Below are 13,307 nucleotides of genomic sequence, written 5' to 3'. Positions count from 1 at the left end.
TGCCTCTTCAAAAAATGTTTGCGTTTAAGGCTCTTGATACATATTTTCAAATTATTTGAAGAGAATGCACCGATTTACAATCCTAAAACAGACTACATGTCTCATAAGCATAAGCCAGATTTTTAGGGATGGTTAGTGTATTCTGTAAACACATAAGCCCACATACATGCATACACATTAATAATTATCTTGGTGATCAGTAAGTTACTATTTAGAAGTCCAATAAATATTCTTAAATTGCTTATATTACATAGCTTCTCTGACATTGTGCTATTTTTTTTTTTAGTGCCTTTAAGCATGGAAGAAATTGGGCAAAAGCTAGGCTGGAATAAAACCAAATTTACAAAATGCATATAACTGACACTACCTTTAAATAATTCTTAGTATCTTCTTAACTCATCCTAGGTAAACATTTCTAAATTCTGGGTAAAGCCTTGCCTTTCCGATAAATGTCACTTAATACATAAAAGGTTCTTGGACTTGGTCAGATTTAGGATGAAATATGCTACATATAATTCCTAAAGTGCTGGCTGTTTCATATCTACATGCCTAAATCATTTTATTATCCGCTTAATAGCAGAACAAATTAGTCATCGTCTCTGATTCTGGTGCACATTATGCTGAGACATGCCCACCCTAATATGCTTTCTGATAAAGTAAATGCTCACCCTGTCAGAGCACAAATCTTATTTGGGCTTCAGGAAAGTCAAAGGAGAGAGAGCTGAGTCTGCAGTAGGATTGCTTACTTGAGGAGAACTGAGATTTATTAGCCGACTTCATTAAATATATGGAAGACCCCAGCACTCAAGGTTAGAAAATTAGGATGCAAACACGAAATCTCTGTATGAAATGAAACAGGTAGCAAAAACAAGAAAGATAGATCTTTGCACTTTACACAAGTAAGGAAGGTGGGCTTATATTAAAGCAAATACTCTAGCTAGCTAAATGAAATGGTATACTTTTCAGTTATTTGCCTGGTTCAGTAATCTGTGACTATAAGATAAGTAACAACACTAATTAAATCTCAGAGAGATGTATGGTTGTTGATAAATATATGAAATGAAGTCTCAACCCCAATTGCATATAGCTTTATTTGTATACAATTTTTAAAAAATTATTTAGAGTATGTAGTTTAACAAGTAAAATTTAGCATTCATAATATTTCTATGCAAAGGATTTATCTACACAATGGTAGATGCATGCTACATTTTAATGTAATGTTACTGAAATGAACATTTATAGAAATTGTGTTTTGGTATTTTCAAAAGAGAGTTTCATTAAGAAGTTAAATAATAATAGGCAGGTGGTTAAAATGATGTTTATGTTTTCTTTTTTGTTTCCCAATTCTACCCCTTTATATTATTTATGGCGATGAGTCAATTTTTCATAATTTTTGAAAACACGATTTTTTCTATCACCTAAAAATGCTGTCATTACCTGCCTCCTTCTCAGTCTCTTAATACTACAGTTCGGGCATGTAAGAAGAATTGTGTTGGTAGCTATAATATTAATTTGCTTTTGACTTGGAAAAATGATTAAAAGGGAGTTTGAGAACAGGGCAACTAGAATGTAGAGAGAAAATATCAGCATTGTAGGCTTTAATAGATGGAGTTCTAAAATAGAAGTAAAGTAACTTTTCCAGAGAAATTATGGTATCACCAAATGTTGAACTCCAAATCTATATTCTTTTCGATATATGCTTTTTAGTGAACATTTAGAGAAGAGGTCAAAAACAGGGAGGTCAAAAACAGGGACCAAACAATAGGACTGAAAAGAAAAAAAAATCCAAGAGGAATAGGCATTGAGGTAAGAGTTTATAGACACAGCTAAATTCATGTAAAATAGCAAGTGATCATGATTACATTCTTTACATCTCCCCTATGTATAGTTTGCTTTCTGGTTTAGAAGAACCTTGTCCACAATGTATGAAATATACAGTTTCTTCCCTTTGGCAACCTAGTTCATTACACATAGAGATAATGAAAAGCCTTATAAGGAGGAGGCTGTAGAAGCCAGTTGAGAAGAGTTTTAGAAGGAGATTTTTTTTGGTGCTGTGTTTATTTTCGGTTCTCACAATAGTTTGGGTGGAAGAAGTTATGTCCATCTCACCTCAAACTATGTTAGAAGGTCTTTGAGGAGATAAATTATAGAACCTCTCAATTGCTTCTAAGTTTGAAAGATATAGTCATTGATATTTCATAGTTAACTGTAAAATATGTTACATATCTTGATAAATATGAAATGAAGTCTCAGCCCCAATTGCATATAGCTTTATTTGTGGACTAAAGACATATTATGGAAACACTATCAAGGAAAACTTCACTTGAACCAAATTTGAGCCACACAAAAAGGATCTGGCTTACATTATCCTAGGATGAATTTTGCTAAAGATAACTGTCTGAAAGGGTAAAGAATATTCCAAAGACTGGTGGAACATTAAAATCTTGAGTCTAAGGAAGAGTCATACATGGCCATTCAGCAGAGAGGCTGTGCTTTGCTTTGGGGGAGCGTCAGTAGATTTTGGCTGAAGGAGAAAAATGTTCCACTAGACTTAAATAATGGCAGTTGTCTATTGACAACCAGAAGGCTCCAATAACAGAACTGTACCAGCCATGTGGCAGTGTCTTCTGAATCTCTAATGCTTTCTTCCCTTGAGTCTAATCTTGGAAGAATCAAGGAAGAGTATGTAGAATAAGGTAGTCAGTTGAAAAGGATGGAGAAGAGGTTTGAAGTAAACAATGCTTTCAAAGGGAGAGTTGGCTTCATTTTTTATTACAATTTCTCAACTCCATTATTCCGTAATACAACTTTCATAAGTTTAATATCTAATTTAAAGTGAAATTTCTCTCTTCAGTTTCCCTTGAAGGAGATTCCTCTTCCTCTGCCTGATCTTCATAATAATTATTATCCTTCTTACATTCATCTTTTAGGCAAGAAGAAAAGAAATAAGGCTACCAATAGGAGGCAATTTCAGAAGTCCCTGTAGAGGACAGTAACCTCAGATTTCAGCTGAAAATGCAAGTTAAAACTACCAGAATTTGCTTATGGCTAAATATGTAGATGAGGGAAAAGAAGAAAGAGCAGATGACTTTATGATAATTCTAGGAGGCAGTACGTATGTTATTTCTAAGAACGCAAGCTCTATCACCAAACTAATGGATTTAAGTTCCAATTCTAACACCTCCTAGCCATGAGACCTTGAAAAAGTTACTAAACTTCTCAGAGCTTTGCTTTTCTCGTATGTAGATAAGGAATAATTTTAGTAATTAACTTTTAGGTTTCTTGTGAAGATTAATGAGATAATTCACATTATACACTTAGAAAAGGAACTGGAACATAATAAGCAGTTAATAAATAGAAGGTATTATCATCATCCACGACTACTACCACCACCACCGCCACCACCATAATCATAAAAATTCTTCCATGGCTTAAGTTGCAGATTTGACTGACGCCAAGTGAATTTTCCATATTACATCAAAATTTCCAATGTAATCTAGGCAAGCAAATTGATTAATATGAGACCATTCTCTAACAGTCCAACTGACCAAATGTTACCCCTTCCTGATTCCTACCAGTTGTAGAGTAATCTTAGAAGGGATCCTGTCTAGCTTTACATTCCTTTTTCAGTAATGCAAGATAATCATGTCATTGAAGCTGTTATACATCTCCCATTAATTATGTTAATTTAATTGGAGATTTACTTGATGTCAGTAATCATACTATATGTTTTACAAATGCCATGTTTAATAGGTTAAGTTCCCCTTTCAAGATAGATACTATTCTCTCTATTTTTCAGTTAAGGAAACTGAAGCTCAGAGAGATTATGTTTCTTATGTAAAGTTTCATACATTAAAACCAAGAGTGACAGGATTTAAACATACCTTCTCATTCCAAAGATCATCATTTACCTTGAATTGGTGTATTTTATTGGGACTTGTTTGACATAGTCTATATGGTTAGCTATAGATCACTAAGTGTCTACTCCCATGTGTTGTTCTTTTTCTTTTTTTTAAATTTTTTTATTATGTTAATCACCATATATTACATCATTAGATTTGATGTAGTGTTCCATGATTCATTGTTTGTGCATAACACCCAGTGCGCCACGCAGAATGTGCCCTCTTTAATACCCATCACCAGGCTAACCCATCCCCTCACCCTCCTCCCCTCTAGAACCCTCAGTTTGTTTTTCAAAGTCCATCGTCTCTCATGGTTCGTCTCCCCCTCTGACTTACTCCCCTTCATTCTTCCCTCCTGCTATCTTCTTCTTTTTCTTTTTTCTTAACATATGTTGCATTATTTGTTTCAGAAGTACAGATCTGTGATTCAACAGTCTTGCAATTCACAGCGCTCACCATAGCACATACCCTCCCCAATGTCTATCACCCAGCCACCCCATCCCTCCCACCCCCCACCACTCCAGCAACCCTCAGTTTGTTTCCTGAGATTCAGAATTCCTTATATCAGTGAGGTCATATGATACAGGTCTTTCTCTGATTGACTTATTTCACTCAGCATAACACCCTCTAGTTCCATCCACGTCGTTGCAAATGGCAAGAGCTCATTCCTTTTGATGGCTGCATAATATTCCATTGTGTATATATACCACTTCTTCTTTATCCATTCATCTGTTGATGGACATCTTGGCTCTTTCCACAGTCTGGCTATTGTGGACATTGCTGCTATAAACATTGGGGTGCACGTACCCCTTCGGATCCCTACATTTGTATCGTTGGGGTAAATACCCAGTAGTGCAATTGCTGGATCGTACGGTAGCTCTATTTTCAACTGTTTGAGGAACCTCCATACTGTTTTCATGAGGGATTGCACCAACTGACATTCCCACCAACAGTGTAGGAGGATTCCCCTTTCTCCACATCCCCGCCAACATCTGTCGTTTCCTGACTTGTTAATTTTAGCCATTCTGACGGGTGTGAGGTGGTATCTCATTGAGGTTTTGATTTGGATTTCCCTGATGCCGAGTGATGTTAAGCACTTTTTCATGTGTCTGTTGGCCATTTGGATGTCTTCTTTGGAAAAATGTCTGTTCATGTCTTCTGCCCATTTCTTGATTGGATTATTTGTTCTTTGGGTGTTGAGTTTGATAAGTTCTTATAGATTTTGGATACTAGCCCTTTATCTGATATGTCATTTGCAAATATTTTCTCCCATTCTGTTGGTTGTCTTTTGGTTTTGTGGACTGTTTCTTTTGCTGTGCAAAAGCTCTTTATCTTGATGAGGTCCCAATAGTTCATTTTTGCCCTTGCTTCCCTTGCCTTTGGCGATGTTTCTAGGAAGAAGTTGCTGCGGCTGAGGTCAAAGAGGTTGCTGCCTGTGTTCTCCTTTAGGATTTTGATGGACTCCTGCCTCACGTTTAGGTCTTTCAACCATTTGGAGTCTATTTTTGTGTGTGGTATAAGGAAATTGTCCAGTTTCATTCTTCTACATGTGGCTGTCCAGTTTTCCCAACACCATTTGTGGAAGAGACTGTCTTTTTTCCATTGGACATTCTTCCCTGCTTTGTCAAAGATGAGTTGACCATAGAGTTGTGGGTCCATTTCTAGGCTCTCTATTCTGTTCCATTGATCTGTGTGTCTGTTTTTGTGCCAGTACCATACTGTCTTGATGATGACAGCTTTGTAATAGAGCTGGAAGTCCGGAATTGTGATGCCGCCAGCTTTGCTTCTCTTTTTCAAGATTCCTCTGGCTATTCGGGGTCTCTTCTGGTTCCATACAAATTTTAGGATTATTTGTTCCATTTCTTTGAAAAAAGTGGATGGTATTTTGATGGGGATTGCATTGAATGTGTAGATTGCTCTAGGTAGCATTGACATCTTCACAGTATTTGTTCTTCCAATCCATGAGCATGGAACGTTTTTCCATTTCTTTGTGTCTTCTTCAATTTCTTTCATGAGTATTTTATAGTTTTCTGAGTACAGATCCTTTGCCTCTTTGGTTAGATTTATTCCTAGGTTTCTTATGGTTTTGGGTGCAGTTGTAAATGGGATCGACTCCTTGATTTGTCTCTCTTCTGTCTTGTTGTTGGTGTATAGGAATGCCACTGATTTCTGTGCATTGATTTTATATCCTGCCATTTTGCTGAATTCCTGTATGAGTTCTCACAGTTTTAGGTGGAGTCTTTTGGGTTTTCCACATACAATATCATATCATCTGCAAAGAGAGAGAGTTTGACTTCCTCTTTGCCGATTTGGATGCCTTGGATTTCTTTTTGTTGTCTGATTGCTGTGGCTAGGACTTCTAATAAAATGTTGAAGAGCAGTGGTGAGAGTGGACCTCCCTGCCGCATTCCTGATCTTAGGGGAAAAGCTCTCAGCTTTTCCCCATTGAGAATGATATTCGCTGTAGGTTTTTCCTAGATGGCTTTTATGATATTGAGGTATGTACCTTCTATCCCTATACTCTGAAGAGTTTTGATCAAGAAAGGATGCTGTACTTTGTCAAATGCTTTTTCTGCATCTATTGAGAGGATCATATGATTCTTGTTCTTTCGTTTGTTAATGATTGATTTGCGGATGTTGAACCAACCTTGCAGCTCAGGGATAAATCCCACTTGGTCGTGGTGAATAATCCTTTTAATGTACTGTTGGATCCTATTGGCTAGTATTTTGGTGAGAATTTTTGCATCCATGTTCATCAAGGATATTGATCTGTAATTCTCCTTTTGGATGGGGTCTTTGTCTGGTTTGGGATCAAGGTAATGGTGGCCTCATAAATGAGTTTGGAAGTTTTCCTTCCATTTCTATTTTTTGGAACAGTTTCAGGAGAATAGGTATTAATTCTTCTTTAAATGTCTGATAGAATTCCCCTGGGAAGCCATCTGGACCTGGGCTTTTGTTTGTTTTGGAGATTTTTGATTAGTGCTTCAATTTCCTTAGTGGTTATAGATCTGTTCAGGTTTTCTATTTCTTCCTGGTTCAGTTTTGGTAGTTGATACATCTCTAGGAATGCATCCATTTCTTCCAGGTTATCTAATTTGCTGGCATATAGTTGCTCATAATATGTTCTTATTATTGTTTGTATTTCTTTGGTGTTGGTTGTGATCTCTCCTCTTACATTCCTGATTTTGTTGATTTGGGTCATTTCTCTTTTCTTTTTGATAAGTCTGGCCAGGGGTTTATCAATCTTGTTAATTCTTTCAAAGAACCAGCTCCTAGTTTCATTGATCTTTTCTACTGTTCTTTTGGTTTCCAGTTCATTGATTTCTGCTCTGATCTTTATTATTTCTCTTCTCCTGCTGGGTTTAGGCTTTCTTTGCTCTTCTTTCTCCAGCTCCTATAGGTGTAGGGTTAGGTTGTGTATTTGAGACCTTTCTTGTTTCTTGAGAAAGGCTTGTATTGCTATATACTTTCCTCTCAGGACTGCCTTTGCTGTATCCCAAAGATTTTGAACAGTTGTGTTTTCATTTTCATGGGTTTCCATGATTTTTTTTTAATTCTTCTTTAATTTCCTGGTTGACCCATTCATTCTTTAGTAGGATGCTCTTTAGCCTCCATGTATTTGAGTTCTTTCCGACTTTCCTCTTGTGATTGAGTTCTAGTTTCAAAGCATTGTGGTCTGAAAATATGCAGGGAATAATCCCAATCTTTTGGTACCGGTTGAGACCTGATTTGTGACCTAGGATGTGATCAATTCTGGAGAATGTTCCATGGGCACTAGAGAAGAATGTGTATTCCGTTGCTTTGGGATGGAATGTTCTGAATATGTCTGTGAAGTCCATTGGTCCATTGCGTCATTTAAAGTCTTTATTTCCTTTTTGATCTTTTGCTTAGATGATCTGTCCATTTCAGTGAGTGGGGTGTTAAAGTCCCCCACTATTATTGTATTGTTGTCAATGTGTTTCTTTGCTTTTGTTATTAATTGCCTTATATAAATGGCTGCTCCCATGTTAGGGACATAGATATTTACAATTGTTAGATCTTCTTGTTGGATAGACACTTTAAGTAGGATATAGTGTCTTTCTTCATCTCTTATTACACTCTTTGTTTTAAAATCTAATTTGTCTGATATAAGGATTGCCACCCCAGCTCTGTTTTGGTGTTCATTAGCATGGTAAATTGTTTTCCACCCCCTCACTTTCAATGTGGGGGTGTCTTTGGGTCTAAAATGAGTCTCTTGCGGACAGCATATTGATGGGTCTTGTTTTTAAATCCAATCTGATAGCCTGTGTCTTTTGATTGGGGCATTTAGCCCATTTACATTCAGGGTAACTATTGAAAGGTATGAATTTAGTGCTATTGTATTGCCTGTAGGTGACTGTTACTGTATATTGTCTGTGTTCCTTTCTGATCTATGCTGCTTTTAGGCTCTCTCTTTGCTTAGAGGACCCCTTTGAATATTTCTTGGAGGGCTGGTTTCGTGTTTGCAAATTCCTTTAGTTTTTGTTTGTCCTCGAAGATTTTTATCTCTCCTTCAATTTTCAATGAGAGCCTAGCTGGATATATAGTATTCTTGGCTGCATATTTTTCTCGTTTAGTGCTCTGAAGATTTCATGCCTGTCCTTTCTGGCCCGCCAGGTCTCTGTGGATAGGTCTGTTGCCAATCTAATGTTTCTACCATTGTAGGTTACGTATCTATTCTCCCGAGCTGCTTTCAGGATTTTCTCTTTGTCCCTGAGACTCGTAAGTTTTACTATTAGATGTCGGGGTGTTGACCTATTTTTATTGATTTTGAGAGGGGTTCTCTGTGCCTCCTGGATTTTGATGCCTGTTTCCTTCCTCACATTAGGGAAGTTCTCTGCTATTATTTGCTCTAATATGCCTTCTGCCCCTCTTTCTCTTTCTTCTTCTTCTGGGATCCCAATTATTCTAACGCTGTTTCGTCTTATCGTATCGCTTATCTTTCGAAATCTGCCCTCGTGATCCTGTAGTTGTTTCTCTCTCTTTTTCTCAGCCTCTTTATTTTCCATCATTTGGTCTTCTATATCGCTGATTCTCTCTTCTGCCTCATTTATCCTAGCAGTTAGTGCCCCCATTTTTGATTGCTTCTCATTAATAGTGTTTTTGATTTTGACGTGGTTAGATTTTAGTTCTTTTATTTCTCCAGAAAGGGTTTCTCTAATAACTTCCATGCTTTTTTCAAGCCCAGCTAGTATCTTTAAAGTCATGATTTTGAACTCTAGGTCCAACATCTTACTAATATCCGTATTGAGTAGGTCCCTGGCTGACGGTACTACCTCTTGTTCTTTTTGCTCAGGTGATTTTTTCCGTCTTGTCATTTTGTCCAGAGGAGAATAGATGAATGACAGAACAAAATGCTAACAGGTTAACAATGTTCCCAGCAAATATAGTCTATAGAAATCAGAAAAGACCTGAAACCAGGGGAAAAGAAAGGGAAAGAAAGAAAAAAGAAAGAGGAAAAAAAAAACACAAAAAGAAAAAGATAAAAACAAAAGCAGAACAATATAAAAAAAAAAAAACAGAATATGATCAAATATGATCAGGCTAGTGCATAGATCAGTGCCACACACTAGATTTTGGGCGTATTTTGGTCTGTTAGAAAAAAGTGCCTCCAAAATTTTAAAGGAAGAAAGACATATATGTACAAAATAAGGGTTGATAGAATGAAGGGATGGAAGTTGACTGTAAAGATAAAAATTATAAAAGATTTTATAAAAGGAATTGATAAGATAAGTTGTTTGAAAAAAGAAAGAAGATTAAAAAAAAGGGAGAGAATGTGATCAGGCAGGAGACTAGAACAAAGCCATACACTAGTGATTTAGGGTATGTTTTGATCTGTTCGAAGAAACTGTATCTTAAAATTTTGAAGAGAGAACAAATTATATATATATATATATGCCAAAAATAAGGGTAACTACTATGAAGGGATAAAATATGACTCTAAAAATGAAAAATAAAAATTTTTTTTTAAAAAAGGGATTGATAAGATGTTGGTTGAAAAAGGGAAAAGGAAAAATTCAAAAAAAACAGTTAAAAAAATTAACTTTGAAAAACTAATGAATCATAGTAAAAAAAGCCATGAATTCTATGTGCCGTATTCCCCTAGTGCTGGAGTTCTGTTCTCCTTGATCAGTAAACTTGGTCTTGGCTTGCTGGCTGCTCCTGCTGATCTTCTGGGGGAGGGGCCTGTTGCCATGGTTCCCAAATGTCTTTGCCAGAGGCAGAATTGCCCCGCCCTTGTCGGTCCGGGCTAAGCAAGCTGCTCAGGGTCGCTCTCAGGAGCTTTTGTTCCTTGCAAGCTCTTGGTACAGCTTTGGAGGACCAGGGTGAAAATGGTGGCCTCCCAATCTCCACCCGGAGGAGCTGAGAACTCGGGGCCCCGCTCCTCAGTGCGCCCCCAGAGAAAAGCAGTCACTCCCATCTCTCTGGTCTCTGGCCGCACTCCGTGCTCACCTGGCCTGTGACCAAGCATTTCTATCTTTGGAACCCGACCCCATGTGGAGTCTCCCAACCCAGCAGATGCCTGCAGTGCACTCCTGCGCCGCTCCTCTTGGGGGAGGAAGGGGAGTCTCCCCGGATCTGCTGCTTGTTGGGTCCCTGCTGGAGGAGCAGTGGCCCGACTGGTCCGCGGATCACAGTTTATGGCAACACCGAGCCGAGAGCCCGTGCCTCGGCTCTGTCTCTGCAGCTGGCTTCCCTGCTCCGATACCTGGGAGCTCTGCTGCACTCAGGCACCCCTGGTTTTTCTGTGACCCCAAGGGTCCTGAGATCACACTGTCCTGCAAGGGTTCCATCCCCTGCTTAGCCACTGGAGCGACGTCCCTCAGCGGAGCCGGCTTCTAAAAGTTCCAATTTTGTGCCCCGCTGCTCTATCACTTGCCAGAAGCGGCCAACGGAGGCCCCGCCCCCGCCGTCTATCCTCCCGAATATCGCGGCGGATTCACTTCTCCGCATGTCCTACCTTCCAGTAAGTGGTCGCTTCTCTCTTCAGAGAGTTGTTGCCATTCTCTTCTTCGATCTCCTGTTGAGTTCGTAGGTGTTCAGAATGGTTTGATCCCTATTGAGCTGAATTCCTGAGACCAGAAGAAATCCAGGTCTCCTACTCTTCCGCCATCTTGCTCCACCCCCTCTTTGTTGTTCTTTTTCAATAATGTGCATAAGATACTCTTTGCCCATCCCTGGCAATCTCACCTAGCTGTCACCTCAAGTTTTACTTAGTTATTAACTTTCTGGCATCTTTTAACTTCCCAAATTCCTTACACTGACACCATCATCTATTTTGAACATTATTAGGTTTGTGACTAAAAAAAGATGGAAGTTTAATGATTTTTTTTTGATACATCAGCCTATATGTGGTTACAAAACGACTAAGCCAAAATGTTAGTCATAAAATGTGGTATAAAGGCATCCACGCCAAAATTCAGTGTTCACTTTATTTTGTTTTTTTTTTTTTTTTTTAAAGATTTTATTTATTTGACAGAGAGATAGCGAGAAAGGGAGCACAAGCAGGGGGAGTGGGAGAGGGAGAAGCAGGCCTCCCACTGAGAAGGGAGCTCAATGCAGTGCTCAATCCCAGGACCCTGGGATCATGACCTGAGCTGAAGGCAGACGCTTAACAACTGAGCCACCCAGGCGCCCCTTCAGTGTTCACTTTAACTGCTATTTCATAACTGGCTCTCCCTGATTATTTTAGCCATGACCTCAAGGTGGCCTTAGTCAATTGTCTTTTGTGGACTAAACCTCCAGAATTGTCCATATCAAGGACCAGTTGTTCTTAGCACACAGAGTTAGTCTATGGTCAATGATTTCAATCTGATTTTTGATGCCTGCTCTCAACTGTGTTTGTTTAGTCAAAAGCAATCTATGAAGATATCATAGACTCTATTCAGAATTTGTCCTTACACCAGATAAAAACATATAAAAAATCTTTATATGCCAAGGGAAAAGAGTACTTCAAAGCAAAGTAACCTGTGATTAAGGAATCTTGCAAAAATAAATGATATTCCTCAGGTATCTCTAATGTGTGATATATCTTCTTCATTTTTTCCACTCAAGGAGAGGGCTATTAATAAACCAGCCTTCAGGGCACCTGGGTGGCTCAGTCGGTTAAACGCCTGCCTTCAGCTCAGGTCATGATTCGGGGTCCTGGGATCGAGCCCCACATCAGGCTTCCTTCTCAATGGGGAGTCTGCTTCTCCCTCTCCCTCCGCCCCTCCCCTGCTCCCTGCTTGTGCTCTCTCTCTCTCTCTCTCAAATAAAGAAATGAAATTCTTTAAAAAAATTAAAATCAGCCTTCATCTTTCCCCTGGTTCTCTTTCAATAGAGCTATTTCATGAAAACAGTTTTGCTTCCCTTATATAGATGTTTCACTTTCTCTTCAAGAAGTCTGACAAATAGGGGGTGGGAGGATGGGTTAGCCTGGTGATGGGTATTAAAGAGGGCACGTTCTGCGTGGAGCACTGGGTGTTATACACAAACAATGAGTCATGGAATACTACATCAAAAACTAATGATGTAATGTATGGTGATTAACATAACAATAAAAAATTCAAAGGAAAAAAAAAGTCTGACAAATAATGTTCTAAGAAAAAAAAAATTTGCTGAGCTTAACTGAGGACTGGCTCAGGGCTCTGTTATCATTAACTTTAATAACAGTTTAGAAAGTCTGCCCTAATCTGGAACCAGTCCATTCCTTGCCCGCACGTTTCTTTTGAGATTCCTATCAAATGCAGACTCCCACACATTGCTTTACTAAAAACGGGCTTCATTCTAAAATAAAACTGCCCTGAGGAAGTACCACTGATGGTACACTTTTGGATATATCAATAAATTTTGCTTCAGAAAATTAAACTATGTTCTAAAAATAATTGCTGGTGATTTGAGATGAGATTTTATGGCCACTTGATTGATAATAATGCTGTCACTCCTACATTCCCTGATCCTAGTGCCTTCCTCTTCCTGCTGTTCCGAGTAGGAAGAATAGATGCAGTGTCACCAATGCAAAGGCAGAGTTCTAGCAAAAAGTATGCAGACAATAATCAAGAAGTAGTTGACTCATGGGAGGATTTTGTCCCTTGCTGGATTCTATTCTTTTGACTTCTACTATAGAGCCAGATTAGGTTTAAGGACGTTCACACCAGAAAAACTTTTGTTCATTAACCCTAGACTCTGTTCTCCTTTTAGAAACAGTATTGCAGAGACATTAAGTCTCCAAATAGTTTCTCATTCTGACCTGTTACTTACCAGTATTTACAAGTCCCTCTGGGACTTAGATTGTTCATCAGTAAACGTGGAGATAATAATGTATATTTCATAGGGTTGTTATATTATGAAGTATCTGACACATAATCTTTGCTTCATAAATGCTAGCAGCCTCATGTGTCTTTG

The sequence above is a fragment of the Zalophus californianus genome, chromosome 13, assembly GCF_009762305.2.
Source record: "Zalophus californianus isolate mZalCal1 chromosome 13, mZalCal1.pri.v2, whole genome shotgun sequence".
NCBI lineage: Eukaryota > Metazoa > Chordata > Mammalia > Carnivora > Otariidae > Zalophus > Zalophus californianus.
Note: the sequence above shows the minus strand (reverse complement) of the source record.